General features: G+C 43.1%; 1 protein-coding gene and 1 pseudogene across 1 annotated transcript in view; one reads left to right on the forward strand and one right to left on the reverse strand.

The window, feature by feature from the left end:
- The window catches only part of LOC147028931 (uncharacterized), a 158,576-nt gene that overhangs the window by 4,875 nt on the left and 127,799 nt on the right, over window positions 1-25,902 (forward strand). The window lies entirely within an intron of this gene.
- Window positions 15,217-19,323, reverse strand: LOC147028932 (uncharacterized; annotated as a pseudogene).

The raw sequence follows: 25,902 nt of genomic DNA on the forward strand, positions 1-25,902 counted from the left end.
ATATAGTTGGTTTTTAAATAGCCGATAAATAGAATCGGGTCCGGCGAGGTCTGGCGATAATACCCGCTCGGTTATCCCAGAACAGAACGGACCGCTTTAGCGGTTCCTGTCCAAGCAGGCCTTCGCCGAAGTACGGTCCCTCGGTAGGTTACCCGCGTGGGTACTTAGGTATATCGATATTCGGTGATTGTCCCTATTTTGTCCTTTCTTCCTCCTCTTCTTCCTCACTCGGCTCTTTTATATACAGCATCCGGATCTCCTTAAATACTAAACACCTGTACACATCCTCGCATTGAGGGTGCCTTTTGAAAGCGTCTGTCATGAACTTTTAAATATATTCGGACATTTGCTTTAAAATTTCGAAAAGTTCACGTTACTATTTAAAGATTATTCCATTCAATGTGTAGTTATTTTGTAAATACACTATTTTCTCGTCATGAACGACGATCGTCCAGGATGGGTCTCGCTATTAGCTCCGTCAAGGCACGTGACGAAATATCGGAAGTTGTTTTTTTGTTTTTGTTTTTTTTTCTTCTTTTTCTTCTTCTTGTTCTTCTTCTGGTGAAGACAAAACCTTTAGGTTGTGGCCCTTGGACACATTTGTCCTTGTTCCACAATATTAGTTAGAGGGGGCTTTTATTTTTTGAAAATTAATGACAACTATGGCAACAAATGCTCAGATGGGCATGTGGCACTCGATGGAATCCTTTCATATTCTCTCCTTGTCAAGGCTTGAGTGCTCCAAGGTAGTGTTCTTGGCCCAGTGCGATTCTCGATCTTTATCCATGATCTCTCTGACTCTGGAAAATTATCTTTCTGCATTTGCTGATGACTGCATCATCTGCCGTGACATCCCTCATCCTTCTGATGTGCAGGACACAGACTCTTCCCTCTGTTCAGACCTTAAAAAAAATCATAAATTGGTCAAACACTTGGAATCACTTGGGATATGTCTTTCAACCCTGACAAAAAAGTCCTCCATTCTCTCTTTCTCTCTTTCTCCCTTTCTCTCTTTCTCTCTTTCTCTCCAACCCCCAACCCGCCAATCCAATTTCTTAACAATCCTGTGGAGGAGGTTCAGGCATTCAATTTCCTGGGTCTCACTGTCAGCCATGATCTTTCTTTGGCAGACCACATTTCAAAGTTGACCTCCAAAGCCAGCCGACTGAGCATCCTCTGTCGCACAAAGTCCTTCCTTGGCACACCTGGACTCCAAGCCACCTCCAAGGCCTTTATCCACAGCATGATGGAGTACTGCTCTCCCCTCTGCACTGGCTCCCCTGCCTCACATCTTTCTCACCTTGATGCCATGGAAACCAAGGCCTGATCATTGGAATCTTCCACGCTGAAGCTGATTTGATGGGTCCATCACTTCGCCATCACAGACGGGTCGATGATCTCTCTGTGTTTCACCACCTCGTTTCTGGTCTTGCATCCTCTGCTATTTCCGTGCGAGTACACTGAACGGATCAGAACGTCAACAGAACATCGTTTTACAACAACCAAAAAGTGAAGACAAAGGATGTGATGTCAGAGATTCGCATTTTTGGAACTTCAGTATTTCATTTCAGATGAAGAATGGCTAGTACCTCTTGTTCTTCACTGTGAGTTTCTTATAAATTTGACTGTTTGACAGGACCATATGGAAGTAGTTTTCCAGCAGCGACTGGCTTCCTTCAATCTGGTGGTAACTGTTTGTTGGCCACGTTCACCTTCACTCACCTGGCCATACTGTCCTGCATTTCCTGCACTAAACAGCACTTTTCAGCGATTATTTATATCTGCTTCCAGGACTCAATAGTCCTGGAATACGTTTGCCCCCCCCCCTCCGCTGCAGCTGCTGTAGTTGGAGTTACCGCCCCTTCTGCTCTTGTGGCTCCTCTGCCAACCGACAACTGTCCTCTTGGTTTCAAATCTGAACGATGAGGTGGGAGATTGAGGGATCATCGGTCATCGGATAGTTTGTACTTTATTTAAATAAAAGGTGAACATATTTGTACGTGTGCATGCATCACGTGATTTATACCTGGAAAACTTGGTTGAAAAAAAAATTCTTCTTCTTTACTGGCTTGGTTAAGTGCGATGTAAGATAAACAACATTGTAATCTTCACATGTGGTTACTGTTGCCAAACTATGAACACAAATTGGCTTCTGACTGCGATTGTGTGAAACCAGCTGAAATGAAAACAAATAAACATGGACAAAAAATGTTTCAAGGAAAGAACACCACGAGATGAAGAGAACATCTGCTTGTGGATTGATACGAGATGTTGGATAAGAGCGGCCGTGGCTGGCGGTTGCGCGAGTGGGAGCTGCAAAGATTGGAAGGGATGCAAGTTATAAAATGTTACTTCAAGTTTGTATTTTCCTCCATTGGCCAACCCACTATCCAGTTATGTTTCCATGAGTGGTTGGAGAGAAAGGACTCATGAGAGGAGCTTTGTTCAGGGGAGCTTTGGTGGGTTTTTAGATTGTTAACATATATATATATATATATATATATATATATATATATATATATATATATATATATATATATATATATATATATATTTATGAAATAAGACAAACTTCTTCAAAGACCAGTGAAGAATCGAGTGTGTGGCCAACTTTATCCTACCTCATGTTAATCCTCTTCCTGTTCAACACACTGATGTTCTGAGTTGAAAACAAATATATTACTTTTCTCCCTGTTGTTTATGTTAATCATCATCCTTGATTGATTATCTGCATTATAAAATAAGTTTGTGCATTAAAACTTGGCAAGTTATTGGGCATGCATTGTACATCTGGGTTCGTCCTCCGTGGTCATGTGATGTGGTCACGTGGTTGGTCCTGTTGTGTTTGCTTGAGTACTGAAGCCACTTGTTCTGCATTGCCAGCAGCCCCGTCTGTTGAGCCCAAAGCTGTCACCATCGTCTTCATACGTCGTTTCTCTTTCTCCTTGAAATGTTGGTTTATAGTTGGTGTTTTTAACAAAGTAACTCCTTTAGCCTCCTTTACTTGCTTCACCTTTCTATTCGAGCTCTCACCTAAGTACCGCCAATCCATTTTTCTAAACTGCCTGTTAATTCCAATGGAAATTACCGTCTGACCGATGACGTTGCAAGTCATTTGCATATCGGAACATGAGTTTATATCTAAAAAAACAATTTTGCCGACAGACTTGTGATTGCTTCGTTTATTGACGTAAATTATGAAAAAATAAGAGTGTTTCATGGTTTTGAACAGCCCTATGTTGGGGTTAAACAATCCGTGACCATGTGACAAATCAGCTCATTGTGATATAACCGTGGTGGAGGCTGACATGGATGAGAGGTGTCTAGTTAATCTTTTAGTAGCACAGTAAATGTGTGTTTCCCAATCGTTCCGTTCATATTTTAAAAGTGCTTTAAACGGCGTTTCCCATTCGGCCCGTTACTGGACTCCATCGCGCATTGTGACCACATTGCGGTCATTCTTGTTGTACAATCATTGTATCATCAAGTATCGTCTGGATTCGCACCTCCAATGACTCGAGGGTCATGCAGCTCTCGAGTGCATAGATCTCCGCAATGGTTTCCAGCCAAAACCAGCCCTGAAACATCCCGCACGGATGCACGCACCGAAACGGATCCGAAACGCACGCACGCAAGCACGCACGCACGCACACACACACAATGAGAAATTTGTGTTTGCATGTTTAATAGGTCCGCATTAACCAAAACACTAACTCACCAACACCTGACATGCAAGAATTTCACGAACTTGGGGTCTGACTCTAACAGTTTTGATTTGTTAGATTTGATGGTCAGGTGGAGCATCGATCATGGCCACCATGAGGGTTGTGCTCATAAGGCACGAACTGACGCAGTTGCTTTCGACGACGTCATCGGGAATATCACAAACATGGTGAACAAAGATGAAGCTTTGCTGGTGGTCACCGCAGACCACTCACTCACATTCTCCCTCGGAGGCTATACGCCGTGCGTAGAAACCCCATCTTTCGTGAGTTCCTGGAGAGATGAGGTGAAGCCGTTTAATTAATACCAGGTGGGGTTGACTCGGCCTGCCGTTCTTCCGAAGTCGGCAAAATGAGTACCAGCTTACTGGGGTGATTGAGCCCTTCAAGTATCCTGCATCGGAGTGGCAACCCGTCCAGGATTGTACCCAAAAGCCAGGTAACTGCTTCTGCAGCACCGACGCTCTGCACAGAGTATGGTCCCAATGGATGGATGGATGTATGGATGGAGGCATGGGGTGGTTGATCTTGTGAGAAAACTTTAACATCCTGACAAACATCCATTTGCCCAAACGATCAGTTCTGGACAATTGAGAAGTCCCAGTTGGAACACACTTTAAAGAACACTGGAGAACCATGAATCGGAAACCGAACCTGGAGTTGAGCACTTCTTTGGCTCTGAATTTGTCAAATTGAACGGAATCTCGTCCCGATTGTGCTGCACAAAGAGAGTAATTGTTTTACTCTGTCTGCCTGTCTGGTAGTGAAACAAAATTGAAAACAATTCCAAACAGGAAACTCACTTTTTAATGTTGTTACAAAGGACACAAACAACAGGCATGAAAAACTAATTTAATGTGTTCGACAAGGTGGTGTAAAAGATGCTGCATCAATGGTGGTACACTTTCAATCTTTTTTAAAATTTATTTTGTACAACCTTTAAAAATATTTATTTTATTTAAATTTAATTATATACTTGAACACTGTAAAACACAAATCACCTTGAGAGTTTCAAAAACCGTCAGTTTTGCAGAACTTGGAAAAATATTCTCGCGGTCTGATACCCTGAAGGCAGAGTAACTGTGACATCACTGAGATTCAGCATTCAGAAAAATATGGTGGTGCCTGGTGGTGGTTTTTTTTTGGTGCAAAGCACAATGCAACAGTTGAAAAGACCCTTCCCATGTAGTTTTTCTCAAGACTACACGGGGTAAGGTGCTCTATGAACTCTCTAGCTTGTTCTTGTATTGCTCTACTTTAGTGAATCAACTCTACCGATGTGTGTTTGCCGGATTTGCAAAGTAGCTGAGTGATGTGGACAACTTGACGTACACATCAATCCTGTATGGTGATGTGGATTTTTTTAAACCCACCTTGTTATGATTGTTGTCCTCCTGAAGGATTCTAACTGGCCGATTGTGGAATCCTATTTGACTTCAGACAGAGTTTAACGTTTGTCCGATTTGATTATAAAATCCTACAAAAACCCTATCAACACTGATAAAACTGATGTCCACACAAGTCCTTCCTTGTGAAACAATTTATTTCCTAATTATACACCATACACTTCTCACCCTTGTACAATGAACTTAAGAATCCCCATTTGATTGCAATATTATTTGGTTCTATTTCATTTATTCTTACTTTAGTTAACAGTTTGACCAACCCGATTCAATTCACTTCTACATTACATCAGAGAGTTTTATTCTAATTTGGTACTTGGTCAGTTCCAAGGAGTACAAGCCACTGAGAAACTATACTTCCTCACGTGCTTGCACTGAAAACAATTTTAGATTTCAAAGCATTTTATACTTTCGTGGAGAGAGGTTGGGGGATATTCACCCAGACTGTAGACGTGTCCTTTAGACGAAAAGCCACTTCGTACATTTCTAAGCAAAGGTTCATTTATCAGCTCGGTCACTCTGCTCCAGAACAACACATTTCTTATCATTTAGGGCAAAAGTCTTTTGGCCAGAAATGACAGCCAATTCAATTTGCAGCATAAAAGTTACATTTCTGAAACTCCATTTGTTCCAATTTAAAATACATTAATATAAATTTTTCCCCGACACTCCCCCATTTTTTTTTTTAAGGAAAATTTGAATAATTTTTCTTATACATGATTACCATGTCCCATTCCTGAAGGAGAAAAGATTTCCATTATTCAAGTTCAATCAACAATGGCAGCGAGTGCTCATATCAGAAAATGAGTGAGTTTCCATTTCATTTATGGCCTGTTCATCAGCATGTGTCACACATTGAAAACATGCTACCCGAAGTCAGAAGATAAACAGGTCAGGGTGTGGATAGAGCAGCACCCAACGGGAAACACAATCGAAGCACTCCTTGAGCTGAGGAGAAGGTAGATGTGGGCAAGTACAAGTTTGGGCCGGACACTGGGTTGAAGGAGCGCAGTGTGGAACTCCAGGCCTGTCTTACATTGAAGCAACCACAGCAAGTTCACGATGTATTTGCAGAGCGGCAATCGAGAGTGTGGCTGAGAACATTCCTCCACGCAGGCACCACACAACGCCGACGTTAAGACTTTGCTCAACCTGCTCCTCAGTGGGTTTTTTATTTCTTTTCCCACATTGCTCCATCTTATCTCCTCAGGAAGGGACATAATCATGTGTTGAATGCTCAATCACCCAAATCTGGGATCTCCCATCGTCCAATCTTTGTGTGGAACTTCTTTCCAAACTTCATTTAGATGAAATCGTACATTGCTTCAAAGACTGCTTTCAACACTCCGAAACAAACAAAGCATCAATTAAACACCAATCAATAAACGTCATGGGCACATGTAGTTCTACAAGACTAACAAAGATTCTTATGGAAGCATTTAACTTGCATTATATGTCATCAATATTTTCATCCCTTTCCTTGTTATTTCCCAAAACAACATGCTAAAATATACAGAAATCCCAGTTGTACGTATACTCAAAACATCCATCTCATTTGCTATTTCCATCGACATTTTAAATCTCTGCCATTTCTCCATCTGTCCACTTCTCTCTCACCAAAGCAGCAAACATGCTGCCATTTTTCCAATTCACATACACAAACCATCTATCACTTCCTCCGACCTTCTCAATTACGAATCCATTTTCCTTTATCAAAACAAATAACTCATTTTAAACAGTTGTACAAAAATTGTCAAATCACTTATCAAATCTGTCATCAGGCGAATATCATTTAAATTGCAGCTCAAACACTCTGTCTACACATGCAGCTTCACCCTCCACAATCTTTATCCCAGTCTTGGAAAAGCATCTTAAACTTCAGACTAATAAACATCCAAACTCTCTTAAACAACTTTTTGGTCAAAACAATGAAATATTTCCTTTTAAAATCCATAAATGAAAAATTAAATCTTCAGCATCTATCCAATTAAATCATGAATTTACCTTGACTGAATCGATCAAAGGGTTACACTGGGTTGTTTGCCATTGCCTTCCCAGCACAAGTTCAGGTAACCTCAACATTCGCAGACGAATAAAACAATATTTCAACGTCCATCCGAGGGAATCATCTATTATCTGTGAATTGCCCCACGTGCTAAACAGCATCAAATCATTAAAATCATTCCAAATCACGTTTCTACATTTAAATCACATGCAGTATATCCACATTCACAATTGTTATTTCACAATTTATTCAAAATCCTGATGGTTGTAAAATAAAACTTCAACACTTTTTCCGAAATGGACTTCACTTTAAACAGATTCAGTCGAGAGGGTGCGCCACAAACACCAAGGAACGAGGAACAGGAAGTTCTCTCCACATCCGGTGGGAAGAAAAAGGAAAAAACTCTGACAGGCAAAACCCACAGTTTGCATTACTCTGTCATGGCTTCAACACACACACTAAACAGCATTGCATCTCATAGACTCTTGTGTGATCACGTGACAAATACCAATCACATTTCTATCTCATCCTCTTGAATCTGCATATGAATTGAATTTCACACCGAAAGCAAAGGCTCGAACAAAGACTCAGTGTAAAGATAGGCCACCCCCACAGATCGAGTGGAGGGGGGTCTCACACAGTGTAGTTTGCGACCTTCGTGTGGAAATACAACGCCAAGAATGTATAACATGCCATTTCAAACAGTCCCACAGCTCAACTCAGCACGAGTTAAAATATCGTCAAAATCCCAACAGAACACGTTTCATTGCAGTGAATATTGGACTCGCACAAGTTTCATTTTTTACTCTCAGCAACACATGCATCTCAATGCAAATCACCAACCACGCTCCCAGCTGGTTAATCATCTCCTGCACTCTACAAAACGTTTCGTGCAAATCATTGCATTTACAAATCCGTAAAACCTCCACACACTATAATATAACAATCTCACTGCCAACAAACTTCCAGTGAGTTCAATGAACAAAAAGTACTCTTATAACTCTTACCAACAGGTAACTTATGATATTTATCTATTTTAACCCTATCTCGGCGTCTCAGCCATGTCCTCGGCCATCTCTCTCAAAGCCGGTCCGTATCGATGCAAACATGTGGCATGTCGCTTCATCATTCCCATTTAATTATGCATCTGGCTCCTTAACGAGCCTCTTCTTGTCATCTGACTCCTCTTCTTCTCCAGCACTTTTCTAAAACAACTACAGTACTTATTGTTTACTTTAAAACACACTCCCTCCGCCGGATCCTCTTCTTTCTCTCAATAAAATTATGTGACAATGAACTTTTCTTTGTTCGAAATGCGTTACTTGCTGAGAGCGCTCTCCCTTACCTTCGCTCAAGCACATGTCGTTCCTCCAGGCACTGCCTCCGGCAGATTAAGCACCTCCGGTCATGAGCACCGCACCAACGTCGGTTCGAATCCGAGTCTCGGCGCCAACTGATGTGGATTTTTTAAACCCACCTTGTTGTGATCGTTGTCCTCCTGAAGGATTCTAACTGGCCGATTGTGGAATCCTATTTGACTTCAGACAGAGTTTAACGTTTGTCCTATTTGAATTTAAAATCCTACAAAAACCCTATCGACATTGATAAAACTGATGTTCACACAAGTCCTTCCTTGTGAAACAATTTATTTCCTAATTATACACCATACACTTCTCACCCTTGTACAATGAACTTAAGAATCCCCATTTGATTGCAATATTATTTGGTTCTATTTCATTTATTCTTACTTTAGTTAACAGTTAGACCAACCTGATTCAATTCACTTCTACATTACATCAGAGAGTTTTATTCTAACTTGGTACTTGGTCAGTTCCAAGGAGTACAAGCCACTGAGAAACTATACTTCCTCACGTGCTTGCACTGAAAACAATTTTAGATTTCAAAGCATTTTACACTTTCGTGAGAGAGAGGTTGGGGGATATTCACCCAGACTGTAGACGTGTCCTTTAGACGAAAAGCCACTTCGTACATTTTGAAGCAAAGGTTCATTTATCAGCTCGGTCACTTTGCTCCAGAACAACACATTTCTTATCATTTTGGGCAAAAGTCTTTTGGCCAGAAATGACAGCCAATTCAATTTGCAGCAATAAAAGTTACATTTCTGAAACTCCATTTGTTACAATTTAAAATACATTAATATAAATTTTTCCCCCACAATGGTAACTGCTCAGGATACATGGCCAACCGCACAAACCTTACAACTGAGGAAGTCGGTGGGTCATGGCCTGTTCGTCAGTAGGTGTCATGAATCGAAAAGACTTGCCACCAAAGGCCAGAAGATAAGTTGGTCAGGGTGTAGATAGAGCAGCACCCAATATAGTGGGGGCTCTTAGGTCCAAATATAGGCCATTCCGTTACATGATGGAAGAAAGCACCAAATTTTGTATGCAACATCAACTGGACACAAGCTTTAATTTCAGTCATGGAGCCACATTAAATTCGACCTTGAAGGTCAGTTTTCAAGGTCAAACATACAGGTCAAGTTGGTCGATTTTACGTTTTTGGTTGCAAAGTGAAGAAATAACTGATATCTATCTGGTTCACTCTTAGGTAATTACGAATACCTCATCAATAATACAGAATTATGTGATTTAAAAATGCAATGAATATGAAAATCCATTACAAGTACACGAGATAAATCGAGATTTCTCATAATTTATGCGAATTGCGCTATAACGCCATAACTGGGAGAGTATGTCTTAAAATGACCATACATCTTGGTAACCACATGTAGTCAGGTGAAGGCTTGCATTTCTGACGTGTTTCATGTTGGATTAACCTTGAAGGTACATTTTCAAGGTCAAATATATAGGTCAAAGGTCAAGTTCGTCCATTTTACGTTTTGGTTAAAAAGTGAAGTAATAACTGATAGCTATCTGTTTGTCTCTTCGGTATTGACGAATACCTTTGTGGTGAATGGAAGGTCGTGACGTGTGATCACATGTTGCCCGGCTCGAGCACAGAAGAGATAAAGCTGAGGTTCGGCTCGGCCGCGGGGATTTGTCCCTGGGGCATTGTCGTTTTATGTCGGCGGCTCACTTGGTGCTCATTGAATGGTGAGAATACTGATTGATATATAATACTGATTTATTTTGCGGTGATTAGTTGCGCGTGTGTACCTTACTGCTTATGTACTCCATGCTGCGTCTGTATTTCCTGGTGTGCCCGTAGAAGCGGCTTCAATCAAATGGAATAAAGCCTATACTCTGAAGGTTCTTCTCTCGTCCTCATTTCAATTTATTCCATTTGGTTTTCTCGGCTCTCTCAACCAACGATGGACAAGATCTACAAACCAGAGAGGTTCGACGCCGACCCAAACGCGACTGACTCAGAAATGAAGTGGTCGCATTGGTTTCGTTCCTTCTCACACTATCTGACCATCATCGAAGAAGGAGCCGACAAATTGGCCGCCCTCGTGAATCATGTCTCGCCCGGCGTATACAGGCTCTTCTCGGAGTGCGACACTTACGAAGCAGCGATCGACGTGCTGCAGGCGCTCTACGTGAAGCGCAAGAACGAGGTATACATACGACATCTTCTCAACACACGCAAGCAAGCAGCCGGGGAGACAATCGATCAGTTCCTGCAAGCTCTGAATCAGCTGGGAAAAGACTGCAGCTTCCGGGCCGTAAGCGCCGAGGAACACCGAAAGGAAGCGACCCGGGAGGCATTCATCCAAGGACTCAGGTCAGCCCACATACTGCAACGCTTACTAGAGAAAGCGCAACCCACTCTTGAAAAGGTAGTCGATCAGGCTCGAGCGATGGATACGGCTCAGCAGCAATCTGAGTCATTTGGGACACCGATGCTGCTAATGAACGCTGCTACGGTGGGAACTCAAGGAACCCCACTGGCACAGACACAGCCAGACACAGGGGATGGAGAAACACCCGAGGAGCCGGATACACAGGCCACGTCAAACTCCTCAGCAACTGCTCCGGTTGGTAAATGCTTCTTTTGTGGGTACAAAAGACACCTCCGTCATAAATGCCCTGCCAGAGATGCCACATGCATGAATTGTGACAAGAAAGGGCATTATGCCAGGGTATGTAAATCTACTCTAAGGAGAAATAAACCCACTTCTGCGGCTCTCCACTCGCAAAATAAACTAACTGCAGCCTCCCCGGGGAATCTATCCAAGGCTATCATCGACATACGAATTAACGGGCATATGGCTGAGGCACTGATTGATACCGGTAGCTCTGAAAGTTTCGTCAACAGCTCGCTAGTGAAGGGCAGGAAATGGAAAATCCACCCGACAGACAATACGGTATGCATGGCCGCCACATCACTACAGTCCCGCGTACGAGGGTACTGCAATGTTGAATTGGACATAAAAGGGTACACGCATCGGGATGTAAGGGTACTGGTGCTTCGTGATTTGTGCGCAGACGTAATTCTGGGTCATAATGTCCTCAAGCAGCACACGAGCGTCGAAATACCCTTTGGAGGAAGAAAACCTCGTCCAATTTTAAATGCCTTGACTACTGCAGAGGTAACGTCCCCCCAGCTGTTCGCTAACCTGTCGCCGGTCTGCAAACCGATAGCGATCAAATCGCGGCGATATACCACTGCTGACATGAATTTCATCACTTCAGAGACCAAGCGATTACTGGAAGAAGGAATTATAGAACCGAGCGATTCGCCATGGCGCGCACAGGTGTTGGTGACCAGCAGCCAGAACCATAAGAAACGAATGGTTGTCGATTATTCCCAAACGGTCAATCGCTTCACCCAACTCGACGCCTACCCCCTGCCGCGCATAGACGAGATGGTCGAACGCGTGGCCAATTATAAGATATTCAGCACCATCGACTTGCGAAGCGCCTATCATCAAATTCCCATCCGAGAGGAAGACAAACCTTACACCGCATTCCAGGCAGGTAGGCGCCTCTTCCAATTCAGGAGGATTCCATTCGGTGTCACGAATGGAGTAGCTTGCTTCCAACGGGTTATGGACGACATCATCTCAGATGAAAACCTCAGACACTTTTGTTTACGTGGACAATGTCACAGTGTGTGGTAGGGATCAGGGGAACATGACATGAATCTGGACAGATTCTTGAGCATTGCTAGAAAATATAATCTGACTCTCAACTACGAGAAATGCGTATTCTCGGCAAGGTCAATTGACCTTCTCGGCTACACGATAGCCGACGGCACGATTAAGCCTGATCCTGAGCGATTGCGCCCGCCGTGAGCTACCCCACCTCAGGACCTGCAGACAATGCGCCGGGTGATCGGCATGTTCGCTTACTATGCGAGATGGATTTCGCAATACTCCGAGAAAATACATCCCCTAGTGCATTGCAAAAACTTTCCACCAGATGCCGCTGTTGTAACAGCTTTCCACAACCTCAAAGACGATATCAGTAATTCCGTGGTATTATCGATCGATAGCTCTGTGCCCTTCGTGGTGGAGACAGATGCTTCAGATCACGCGATAGCTGCTACGCTTAATCAGTCTGGGCGACCCGTCGCGTTCTTCTCGAGAACTCTCTCTGGAAGCGAGCAGAGACACTCGGCAATAGAGAAGGAGGCGTACGCCATCGTCGAAGCGCTGCGTAAATGGAGACATTATTTACTGGGAAACCACTTCACGCTCGTTACGGACCAACGATCCGTGGCATTCATGTTTGATGGGAAAATAACGGGAAAATTAAGAATGAAAAAATTATGAGATGGCGGATAGACCTAGCCTGCTATAGTTACGACATTGTTTACCGGCCCGGGAGGGAAAACCCTGCTGCAGACACCTTCTCGCGGGTCTACTGCTCGGTGGCAATCAGTCGGGCTTTGCAAGACCTCCATGTGTCTCTGTGCCACCCGGGGTAACCAGAATGGCACATTTCGTACGCAGACAGAACCTGCCCTATTCTATTGAAGATATTAAACAAATGAATGCTTCATGCCCTGTTTGCGCTGAACTAAAACCCAGATTCTATGGTGCGGCTTCTGGCAGACTGATCAAGGCCACTTCTCCCTTCGAGAGACTAAACATTGACTTCAAAGGGCCCCTGCCGACCGAGACAGACAACAGATACATATTCACTGTTGTTGATGAGTATTCAAGGTTCCCTTTCGCGTTTCCGTGCTCGGATATGACCTCGGGCACTGTCGTGAAATGTCTGTCTGACCTCTTCGCTATGTTTGGGAAACCTTCGTACATACATTCAGACAGAGGGCCGTGTTTCATGTCGGCCGGGCTAAAACAATTCCTATTAGAGCACGGCATCGCAACTAGTCGAACGACGGGTTACAACCCACAGGGTAATGGTCAGGTGGAACGGTATAACGGGGTTATTTGGAAAGCCGTAACTCTGGCGTTGAAATCAAGAGGACTGGGCCCCGAGCGGTGGGAGGTTACCCTTGCCGACGCTCTGAATTCCATACGCTCTTTGCTCTGCACGTCCACCAATGCAACTCCTCACGAACGAATGTTTACTCACCAACGACGTTATGTTGACGGCCAATCGGTGCCCAACTGGCTAACCCATCCCGGAACAGTGTTCATGAAACGCCCGGTACGACAAAGCAAGTATGAACCCATGGTGGAAGAGGTCGAACTCATCGATACTAATCCAGAATACGCTCATGTCAGACTCCCGGATGGCAGGGAGACCACTGTGTCGGTTCGTCATTTGGCTCCCTCAGGCACTCCTCCCGCAGGTACACCACCATCTGGCACACCTCCCTCTGACATCCCCTCCCCAGGTGTTTCCCCCCCAGGGACTCCACCCGAGAAGGGTGACGACGGAGCTACCGCGTTCCACCCGGGAGCGATCGGGGAGTCATCTCCGGCACGAGTCGAGGCTCACCAAGAGGATCGGAAGCCTCCCTCAAGTGAAACCGCCATCTACTCCCGGAGAGGCCGACGAATAATACCCCCTCGCCGACTCAATCTGTAAAGGGGATTATCGGCATCCTCGATGCTCATGCTCCTTTCTGCTCGTTACATAATATATCGATGCTCATTTCCATGCTCCTACAACTTCAAGTAGTTTAGATAGTTCGCATTGCTTGAAATGTATACTCCTGTAGCGCTGAAGTAATCATGGTGCGTTAGCTGGGCCTCTAGTTACATTTTAAAGACGGGGAGAATGTGGTGAATGGAGGGTCGTGACGTGTGATCACATGTTGCCCGGCTCGAGCACAGAAGAGATAAAGCTGAGGTTCGGCTCGGCTGCGGGGATTTGTCCCTGGGGCATTGTCGTTTTATGTCGGCGGCTCACTTGGTGCTCATTGAATGGTGAGAATACTGATTGATATATAATACTGATTTATTTTGCGGTGATTAGTTGCGCGTGTGTACCTTACTGCTTATGTACTCCATGCTGCGTCTGTATTTCCTGGTGTGCCCGTAGAAGCGGCTTCAATCAAATGGAATAAAGCCTATACTCTGAAGGTTCTTCTCTCGTCCTCATTTCAACCTTATCAATAATACAGAATTTTGGGTTTTAAAAATAGTATTAACATGAAAATCCACTGCAGATACACCAGATAAATAGAGATTTCTCATAAACAGAGATTTCTCATAATTTATGCTAATGGCAGTAGACGCTGGGAGAGTATGTCTCAAAATGACCATAGAACTTGGCAAACCACATGTAGCAAGTGAAGGTTTACATTTCTGATGTGATTCATGTTGGATTAATGTTTAAAGTACATTCAAGGTCAAACATGGAGCTCAAAAAATTGAATCCAACTTTTTGGTCGAAAACATGTCAATATCATCAATTATTGTTTGAAAGTACAAATTTTGTGAAAATGCGTTAGTGCCATCGGATAAAGTAATTTTCTCACGACATGTGAATGTCCGATAGAGGGACTGTATGGTTAATTGTACCTATAAATTATTGAAACCGTTGGACTTATTCCACCGTAAGCGACCCTCTGGTCTGCGCAGTTCCACTTGGACAAGCGTAAATGGAGATATGTACATGAATATCAATAATTCCACATATCCTGGAATTGAACTGCAGAGACTGGTAACAGACCTTTGCTCCTTGCACTGGCATTTGCAAAGAGCGGTACACTAGAGGTTAGCCTTGACACACTTGCAACTTCAGCATGCTTTGGTGCACGCGCACTTGACAAGTTCCCTACAGGCTTGCGAGACCTGAGGAATGGTGATCCATTTCGGCTTCCATCCTGTCTCACCCTGCATCCACCCGTAACCAGCAGGACATCGCAACTGGGGTGTTACGCCACTGGAAGCCCACAGGCTAGCCTGATACGTTGCCCTCTTGTAGTGTTGGTAGAGAGCATCCTGGAAAGTGAACAGATACATATTTCGCAAGATTTATTTCTCATTCAGCTCATGGTACATACCGCAGAGAATGACGACGACGTCGGTATCAACAGTACGTACCAAGACACTTCCACAGCCGTATTTAAGGGCATGGATCAGATGGATCATTATTCGCGTGTCAGCCTCGTCATGGTTACAATCTGACATGGGATGTAGCGAATCCTTGCACACAACTAACTCCCCTGAAAATCAGTACAGTACACATTAATGTTCAGGTACTCGAAGTAGAAATATGTTGGTGAATTTAATCTCAATTATTCATATACCAAAATATATCAATTAATGTTGCCCTCAATTTGTCAGATGGATGGACAAAAAACCCAGGGGAAGCGTCACATCTGAAACAATATGAACAAGGTCCTGTATCCCAAGTGCATTGTATAAACTCGGAAATTGAGGGGACAACTGAACTCACCAGATGTAATATACACCTCCTTGTCTGGAAACGTATGGCCGTGGACTTTCGATGAGAGAAAGCGGAATAGTTCCTCCTTTTTCTCTGAGTCACGAAGGAACTCCATCCAATTGCCGGGTAATTTAGGGCGGCCGGCGACTTTCCGGCGAATGCCTCTTCCGCGTTTTTCCCTTGTGGATTCCTTGATGCTGTTGCTGATGTAAGAATCCCAAACCACATCAACCCTACCGCTGTTATGAAGCTGTTGAAGGATGTAGGGTATGAAGACCTTGTCAGCGTAATCATCGAATGTCACAGCGGCTGCACGTGGGAGGGCATGGACTATTGCAGCCCCATCAAATATTTTGCAGTCATAAGATTGCGGCGGCTCGTTGACCATATCGGCGACCTCTATGCATGGTAGCAGGTCTGACTTCTTGCCGACGTGAAGTTTCCTGAAGTCTGAGATCGAAGGCGGGAACTGATGCGTTTCGTGTCGGAAGAATTCCCTCAGATCTCCGTCGCGTTCTTGGGCAGAGACATAAAGTCGGCCGAAGAGTGACACGTCGTTCTGCAGTACCTTCACCCTTTGGGCCTGCTTTGACTTCAATTTCAGTTTCTTTGTTTTAAAGAGGGCGAAGGAGTTTCGTTTGGTTTCCTGAATCGAGCGGGTCTTCTCTTCGATGACCCATTTCACGAAGTCTTGGTACTGCTGCTGTCCTGTAGCCTCCAAACTCAGGATATTGGAAATCACACAATTTTCGGCGCAATTACGACTATCTAGGGTGACGAGCTCAGGAAAATCGTCCAAAAACGGATTCCCCACATGACATATTGTCACATGCTGGAGAAATCTCTTTTGTGCCGTGAGACCGTGTTCATGGTGTTCATGCGACTCTGCATGCGTTTCTTGATGTTTGTACTCATTTTTGAACTCGTCCATCAGTCTGGCGAGTTCAGGACCTGATAACATCCATCTCCAAAAAAGGCAAGTCATGAAGTTTTAGGACTTTTGTATATAATGGCGACTTTACAAGATGGAATTCACTACTGTGTGAACCTTTTATATGTACGTGAATGCTGTAGGATTTTCCGTCAGGCCCACCGTGCCACCAGAACCCTTTACAATCTTGTTTTCGTGTTCATGGGCTTGATCCACTGGTATGGCAGACAACTTGGCAACGCTTCTGTTCACGACCCACTGGCCATTTTCAACAAATTGCTTGAGAATTTGGTGTGGCAGCATTTTCATATCCTGGATATGAATTGGGGTCCAGCAAGCGTAGTTCACGTGGTCCAAGGCGAAGAACAGAGGCGTCAACTCCTCGAGGACATCGATGTACAATGAGAAATTGCTCTCATAGTGAGCTCTCACAAACATGCTGACGAGCAGTTCTAACCTAAAAGTGAAATGAAATGCACTGCTCAGGTTTTCGGGAGGCAAGGTATGGGGTTCAACTTTTCTGAGAAACTGACTGAATTCGTAACGTACCTTAGAACTAGATCCCAGAAATAAAAGGCCGGGCTCCGTTGCAGCAGACCGTCTCTCCACGTACATCTAGATTCCTCGTCGTCTGTGCCTCCAGTAAGTAGATAGGCATCTCGCTGTCGTTTGGATAATGCCAATGCGGTAACTTGGTGCACATGTCTGAAATGATGGAGGCAGTCATGTTTTAAGGGCTGTTAAAGAGAGGCCAATGAAGCACATAAAGTGAGATTCATGATAAAAACGGGTACTGTCTACGTCTGTTGAGTCAGCACGAGTAGGCTTACCTTGTTCGTTTGACATGTGAAGCAGTCAGGAATGATTGTGCGCTGCCTGAAGTTGCTACACCAGCGTCTACTAAGACTGCAGTCCAGCCAGAATTTGCGAGAATATCTCCGAGTGAACTCCAGAGAGCTATTTCAATGTGCAGACCTCCCATCATGATGACGAAAACTCGTTCTCCATAGGCAAGTGGCCATTTCCACTGAATACATTTTGCCAGGGCAAACAGCGGTTAGTCTGCTGCGATGACAGGAATCTGGCCGGGGTTTAGGTACTGGATAGATTCTTTTATCATGTCCATCCCATGCTTCACCATCGCCGGACTTGCACCCTTCTCTGCAAACAGCGGCAACAAACCAGTCATTGCAGCATGATGTTTAGGCTCTGGTTGTAAAGAAGCATGATATGCGCTCTAGCTCACCACTTCATCATCGTCAACATCGTGGTTATTCAGGACTGGCAGAGAATATTTTATCCAAGACACTTCTTTGGTCATAGCTACGTTCAGGCAATCATGATGACTCACACGGGATTCATTGGCCCCAATCTCTACTCGAGACAATTGCATCGAAACAGGTGGAATGGACGCGTAACTGTTAGAAAGTTTGTGCTCTTGTCCTGCCGCAGGTGTTGTGAAAAAGGTCGGTCGTAGCTCTCCAACATCCTCTTCTTGAAGATTCTGAAAAAAGCTGACTCCTGTCCCGTGGAAGGATGAAATAGCAGTGTTCGATGACGGGTTATGATCAATGTTGTCAAGAGCTCCTGTTGTGAACGAATGTTTCCGAAAATGAGCTGGACATACCATGCCTTCCTGTTGGAAACGCTCACTAACGGAAAAAGCAAACTCTTCTTCAAGCTCCATCACTCTCTTGAAGGAGATGCAGAGACCCATGCTGTGCAGGTCATCGATGAGTTTCTTGCTTCTGTTTTGAGTGTGTATATCAAGTCTAATGTAGGTTGGAAGTGGTGGTTCTCGATCACGCTGTTTCCGAGTCACTGTACTGTCACTTCCAGACTTTTTAGCATTCAGGACAACCGCCTGTGAAATAGTGAGGCAAGCTTGGAAATCGCACCGAGTCCGATTGCTGACATCGGGTCCGTACAAAATCATGGATATGAGATGTCTCAGGGTGGAAGGTGTCGAATCCTTCTGGCATCCTTCCGTGAAGCTCCCGTCAAATTTGAAGGTTTTGTGATTAAATATGTCTTCACGGACAATATGAGCCACCTTCGTCAGGATACTTGCATCTTCACTAAAGTTCCTAGCTTTTGTGGCATCCTTCATTAATACTCTCAGGCAGTCATCGAATATTATGATGGTTTTATGGCCATCGAATTCTTCATGGCAGTCAGGGAAATGATCCAGGATCTGCTGCTTGAACTGTGTCTTATTAACAGTTTTATGATTCCCAAAGCTCGCCAGTCGATTAACATATAAGGAATGCAACTCCGACAACTTGAAGAACAGACATGAATCATTTCGCATGCAGTTTTCCATGTACGACACAAGCTCACTGAATGCACGGGACTCATTCACGTGCTCATCAATGTTGAGCGTAGCGTTTTCCTTCCTTTTGTAGGCCTGATACTTATTGTTCATGTTGGTGAGGCAATTTTTATGTTACATGGCATCAATAGCAGTGAGGTCTCCACCAACGATTCTGGCATGCAATTCTGTTTCTTGAAGCTCCGTGACCATAAGACGGAGCCGCCGATCTGCTTCTTTGGTGCTGAAGCGATGGAGATTACCAGCCTCTAGACAAAACACGCAGACATCTGGGGCGATGGAGCATCATTTTGACCATCACGGTTCATTGGTCTCGTCAGCTTCAATTAGACATTGTTTCACGCACCATTTTTCACTCTGATCAGTTTGGTGTTGTTGAATTTGGCATGGCAGCTCTTGTGCCAGACAGCATGATTATTGATCAAGTAACTGACAGTGACCTCTCCAAAATAAACATCCACAGGTAGACTGTCAATCGCCTTGAATTCTCACACGTTGCTGATGAAATTTTTGTCGGCATCCCAATTATGCTGGCGTATGATGGGATCGTCAGCCGGACACCTCAACATTTCGCTTGTGTGACGCTGGCAGACGAGGCATATTGACCAATCAAATGTTGTTGTGGTGAATTCATTCTGAAAAAGGTCAATAGGTGATGGTCACAACCTGCTAAGGAGTGATATATCTTTCTTCTTTTCCACAGCCGTATGAAATTTCACATGGATGAGTTTGAGCATGTGAGCAAAACGTTTTCCAAAAGGCTTCCTGTCCAAAAATGTAATTTGAAAAAATGTTTAACAAGCTTCATATTAGATTTTTGGAAATTCTCAATTTAGAAATGCATTCTTACTGATTTCTGAAAAATTAATATAGCGTGTTTGTAAAACTTTTTTGTATGGGGCTTTTTTGCATGTGAAATTTCATACCAATAAGATAAATGCCTGTGGAGAAAATCAACCGGATATCACTTCTAAGCAGGTTGAACAGACGGTAGAAGAAAATATTTTAATATCGTGCATTTTTTTTTTCATCTCCGACAAGAATTTTGAAAAATCCTGAAACTTGTTGGGGTTCAGGATGTCAAAAGAGATATTTTGGCATATCAAATCTCCTGACAAAGCGAAAAAGATCGCGAGAGACTCCGCCCGAAACACAAAATTCATGCACAGTGACCCGAGAATTGCTGCTCATTTTGACCCATAACACTTCCAAAGTTATGTCTAACTTGTGTGCTGAAACCTGTTGGATATCCTATCTGGTATAGAAAACGTTTGTTTAGGCCACAAAATCTCGAAAGGGGCATGATATCAAGACTTGTGTTGGATTTGAGAGTTTGAATCCAGCCGAAAAAGAGAAGGCTGACAACTGAGCCATGAAACTGGTCCGAAAACTATGTTGGTGGTCAATAAGTTGCATGCTGTTACATAAATTGTTGACATGATTCACGTTATCACTAAAGCAATCATGAAATATTTCACATTTCTGCATTTTGACACTGAAGGTGATGTCGGAGAATTCGTGATGTCAGAGATGAAAATTTTCGACTTACCACCGCCATTTTAAGGAGCGTTCTGCTGTTCCTCCATCAGAATTGGAGCACTTCAGAGGCGTGGTCGTCATTCTCACCCCTTCCTCCAGCAGAAAAGGAGCACGGGATGACTCAGGGGCCTTCCAAATTTTGGCACCCTGTATTTCGCAGAGGTTGACATTTTTGAGTGGCTCCACGACTAAACATCTTTAAAATCGGGTAATGTAACTGCATGAAAAAAATTATGCTTTCTTCCGACTTGTAACGGTAAAATTGCTAAGAGCCCCCACAAATAGGAAACACAGTCTCGGTGCTCCTTGAGCTGCAGAGAAGGTATTTCTTGGCAGGTACGAGCTTGGGCCGGACACTGGGTTGCAGATGACACTGAGTTGAAGGAGACTATGACGACTTGAGATGTGACCCAGAGATCCAGCCCCAGCAGAGATTGGGGCCTCGTAGCAGCAGTTCTTGCAATCAGGTTTGATTCGCCAAAGCGAGCTATGCATGTTGAAGGCAGCCGGAATGGCCCCACGAGCCCCGCACCATTGGGTACACGTTGCAGATGCCTCGCCGTATGGACCTTCACCACCTTCGTTGTGCATTGTGCGACCACGGCAAGTTCACGATGTATCTGCAGAGCAGCAATTTGCGAGTGTGGTCAGGGTCGTTCCCCCTGTCAGGCAACAGCGACGTTAAGTCTTTGCCTTGCCAGGGTTTGACTTGTCCAACCTTCTCCTCAGAGGGTTTTTTTTTCTTTCTGTTTTTTTTCTTTAACATGCTCATCTTATCTCCTCAGGAAGGGGGTCATGCTATGATCACGTGTTGTATGCCCAATCACCCAAATCTGGGTTCTCCCCATCGTCCAATCTTTCGGTGGAAGTTGTTCCAAAGCTTCATTAGACGTAATCGTATACTCCGTAGTTCAACTGCTCTCAACACACCGAAACAAACAAAATCAAGGTTAAACATCGATTAGAATTCAATTAATCAATAAAATGTAGTAGGCCCACGTATTTCAAAAAGACTGACAAAGGTTCTTCTCGAAGCATCTAACGTACATTCCATGTTGTATCAAAATTTACCTTTCATTTTTTTTTACACCTAAATGACATGTTAAAATCGAAAGAAATCTCAGTTGTATTTATACTCCAAAACAATAATCTCATTTGCTATTTGCATGTAGAAAGGGTGGCAGTATTTATCAGGGTTCCCATTTGCACAATTCTAGAAAGGCCTCTTCAGTTTGTACCATTAAAGAGGGGGTAATTTCCTCTCAAAGCATGAGGCAATCAGTGAAGGTGCCGTGAGTGAGGGCAATGTTGTAGTCGCACGATTGAAAAGTACTATGATAACAAATATCATATCCAACAAAAATCAACAATTTTTGTCCACCATCCTCCAAAGATCCCTTTTAGTCAAGAAAAACTATACCATCATCTGTGGAACAATTATGAAAGTTAGTTTCTTCTTATTTAATTATCAATGTGTCCTAATTTGTCTGAGCTATAAGTACAACATTCAAACCCAATAAGAGGACAGGCTCCTCCCCTGCGGAGCAAGTACTAAATCCAAAGCGATTCGATTTTGCACAGTTTGTTTATTTATTTATTTATCTTAGCGAAATTAGCACTTTCGTACTGAGGAAAGATGGTCAAGTCAGTGTTAGAAATAGCTCAACTTACTTCGTTCCAAAATTTGAAATTTTGGTAAGTAAACGTACAAGAAATACCACTTAATCAAAAATCACGCACCTGTCCAACTAATCAGAAAACAAATAAATTAAGTAATAGTTTAATGCTGCTTGTGGCGTCAACACACGATTATCAATAATAATAATATAGTTCTTACACTCTGACCTACTTAACATTTATTTCACATGCTAATTCCTTCTGTACTCGGTGTGATTCTGATTTATCTTTTTTGTTTGTATTTCCACAAAATATGGAGGCATTTTACTAAAATTACAGTTAGGCCAGTAACAGCTACTAATCAGTGAGAGCAATAAAATTGCAATACATGATGCAATTCCTAATTCCGTGAATTGATTTCATAATCGCTGTTGGTCGTGCCATTCTTCCCAAATGGACCCCGTTCAGAATATATTTTACATTCACGTTCGTCATTTCACATTTTATCAGCATTTCTATTCACAAACCAAGGAAGGCTCTGGTGTTTCCAATATCAATCAAACTAACCGAACCCTGCCACCCCCCCCGCCCCCACCATGGCTCCTCCACATGACGTCAACACATATAACCACCCCACAGTGCGTCTGAGTAACAGGTATTCAAATTATACTCTTTGGAGACCATCCATTTATTATGTATGCAAAATTCAGATTTCAAAGCTAAAAATAGCATACAAGGTTATCCAACAGTGATAAAGCCGGAGCTTTTATCCATTTTGACTACAACGGTTTAACCACAACACAAGTGGGGAATTCTCACACATTCCATTTGTGCATCATTTGGAGCAATGCACCGGCACACATGTCCATATGTCTGAGGGATATTTTAAGCATCGAACATGACATGTATTCATGTTTAAACAGCAAACAGAAGGGATAAACAATGCACACAACAAACATTCCTTTGCTCTACGTCATAAGCCAACCACCAAACCACGAACAGAAAAGTTCAAACACAGGCTGCTTTCACTCTCTGCCTAAAGTTTACATTCAATTGATTAATCCCATGCAACAATGGGGCACAACTTCGGCTGTTCATGTGAGTATCTGAGGGATATTTTTAATTTGCCCCCAAACTGTCTTGCTGAAGTGGTTTTAATCATTTCATTTTATTTTATGAATGTACATTTCTCTTCATGCTTTAGTTGTTGCAATATCACTTCTAACAAGACATTCATGCATGACATCGTACAGTAATCTTCAGTTCCTTAGAGCTCACAATTACTTCTAATTCAGATGTTCACCAAGATTAAATTCACACACACCACCTCTATGTCTGGTCTTAAAACACTCTCAACTGCATCTGCCCTGCACTCCAAAGAGACCGCACCACGATGCCAGGGCTCTGTCTTTCAATACAACCCACAAATCCAGTTATTTTGTTTACACGCCAAAGATGCAACGGTGTGTGAGGAATCTGACATGACCGTTTTTCCTCTGGAATTGGCGTGCGCACTTCGCCTCATTCAGAGTCTTCACAGTGTATGGTGATGACCAATCCTCATCTCCACTTTCTGTACTTATTCATTCCCATAAGCTTCACAGTTCACAATGCACAGCAGAGCATGTTTTATTCCAGTGAAATCTACTGGACCCACACATGCTCCATTTCAACACTCGCTTACTTAACGTAAATAACTAAAATATCAAATAATACAACAATTGGTACTACATGCAGATCAATGCAGATCAGCACACATACAAATCAGATATAAATACAAATATACAAGAGTTCTATCCTTTCAACTTATGACTAAAACAAATACAGTTCTTTCGACTTGTGCTTAAAAAAAACAATAAATATCACGCTTTAGCTCTTCAGCTCAATTTATCCCTTCCAGGTTGGAACACCCAACTTATGTCCTTAACACAAAACTTAACATTTCTAATCATATAGGATTTATGATTTCACACCTCCATGCAATAACAATGCAACAGTTTCACACCAAGCAAACTTCCGGCGAGCACAATGAACAAACAGAAAAATCCAAAGAGGTAACTTGACAAACATTCGTAACACTTATTCATTCTCCCCCTTGGGGACTTGAACTTCTTAACGAGCAGGGCCTCCAACACTTGTTGGGGGGGGGAGGGCTGACCCACCTTTCAGGGGCCTCCAACCCCTGTTAGCATGGCAGATCTTTCAACTCTCCGTAAGAGGTCTCTAACTTCTATTTTAAAACACTTGAATGCCCAGGTTAAATCTGGTTATCTTCAGAGACCACAAACCCCCTAAATTTAGGCCGATCAGTAAAGGCTCTCCTTTGTATACCTCTGCTATCGCAGGAGTACCACGTTACCCATTTAGCTGAGAGATGCAACATCCGATCTGAAGTAAGAGCAAACATCTTAGTTCGTGCCCACTTGCTTGCTGTTATGCCAGATGATGCTGTTCCTAGCACTTCTTGGGTTTGTAGTCCCCGTTCGGGCACCAAATTGTGGTGGAAAAAAAATCTCAATTTCCACAGGATCGATCAGCATTCAAAAAAGAATCATTAATTTCGAATATACGGAGCAAGAACATTCAATGATTCATGAAACATTCGAATGAACTTCACATTTATCTGATAATCATCTGTGTGGTCATCACTTGATAAAGACGATTTGAGAGGGCAAAAGGATTGTGTATAACAAGTTAGCAATTAACTGATCACTCTCCACCGAAGTGCCGGTGGAAGGTATTAAATCCTCGTTCATCACAAGGTACCAAAATCACTTTTAAATCATCACAAATCACATTTCTACATTTTGATTACATTTTAAGTACAATGGTTTCGAATCAAATCAAATTTGTATCTGCATGTGAATTGAATGGGGGTTTCAGAACAAATAAATCTCTTCTAGCAATACCCACAGCTGCTTGTGAAACAAGAACATTGTCAAGGGAAGGAGCAATTCTTAAACATAGATTGCAAGGAGGCTCGTATAAATACAAATTAAGACAGCTCACTGGGCTGAGCATTAGTAAAGGGTGGTTTGCCATTGCCTTCCCAGCAGTAGTTTGGGCAAGAATTTGTCTTTAACATCCATCAACTAATGTCATCCATTAACTTTAACATTCACAGACTAATGAATACACTACACTGGGTTTAACATCCATCCGAGGGATCATGCATACGTTAATTCATCACCCTACCTGCTAAACACCAATAGGGATTCGTTATCAGTTTATACGAGGGTGAGTTCCGATGCGAGGTTTTTATGAGGACGGCACTCGGTTACAGAACAAAGCCTCGCATTCGTGCAACTCCTTGTGGAGGGCAAACTACTGAAGGAAAATGAACATTGTTTGGGGCTGGGGGCATTATTCTAGAGGGGACACCCGAGTCCAAATTATATCAGAACCGTGAAAGAGATGCTGAGCACAGCTCAATCAGTGGGGGTCACTGTGTTGGAATGTGTGCTTGCCGTGCTCGTTGATGTGAGAGATATGTTTCCAAAATTTTGATTTGATTCATAACCATTGTATATAAATGTTATCGAAATGTAGAAATGTGATTTGTAATGATAAAGTGATTTGTAAAGTAGTTATTTATGATTTTTGGTACCTGGTGAT

The sequence above is a fragment of the Eptatretus burgeri genome, chromosome 4 (assembly GCF_056783735.1).
Source record: "Eptatretus burgeri isolate ZD-2024b chromosome 4, Ebu_testis_v1, whole genome shotgun sequence".
NCBI classification, from domain to species: domain Eukaryota; kingdom Metazoa; phylum Chordata; class Myxini; order Myxiniformes; family Myxinidae; genus Eptatretus; species Eptatretus burgeri.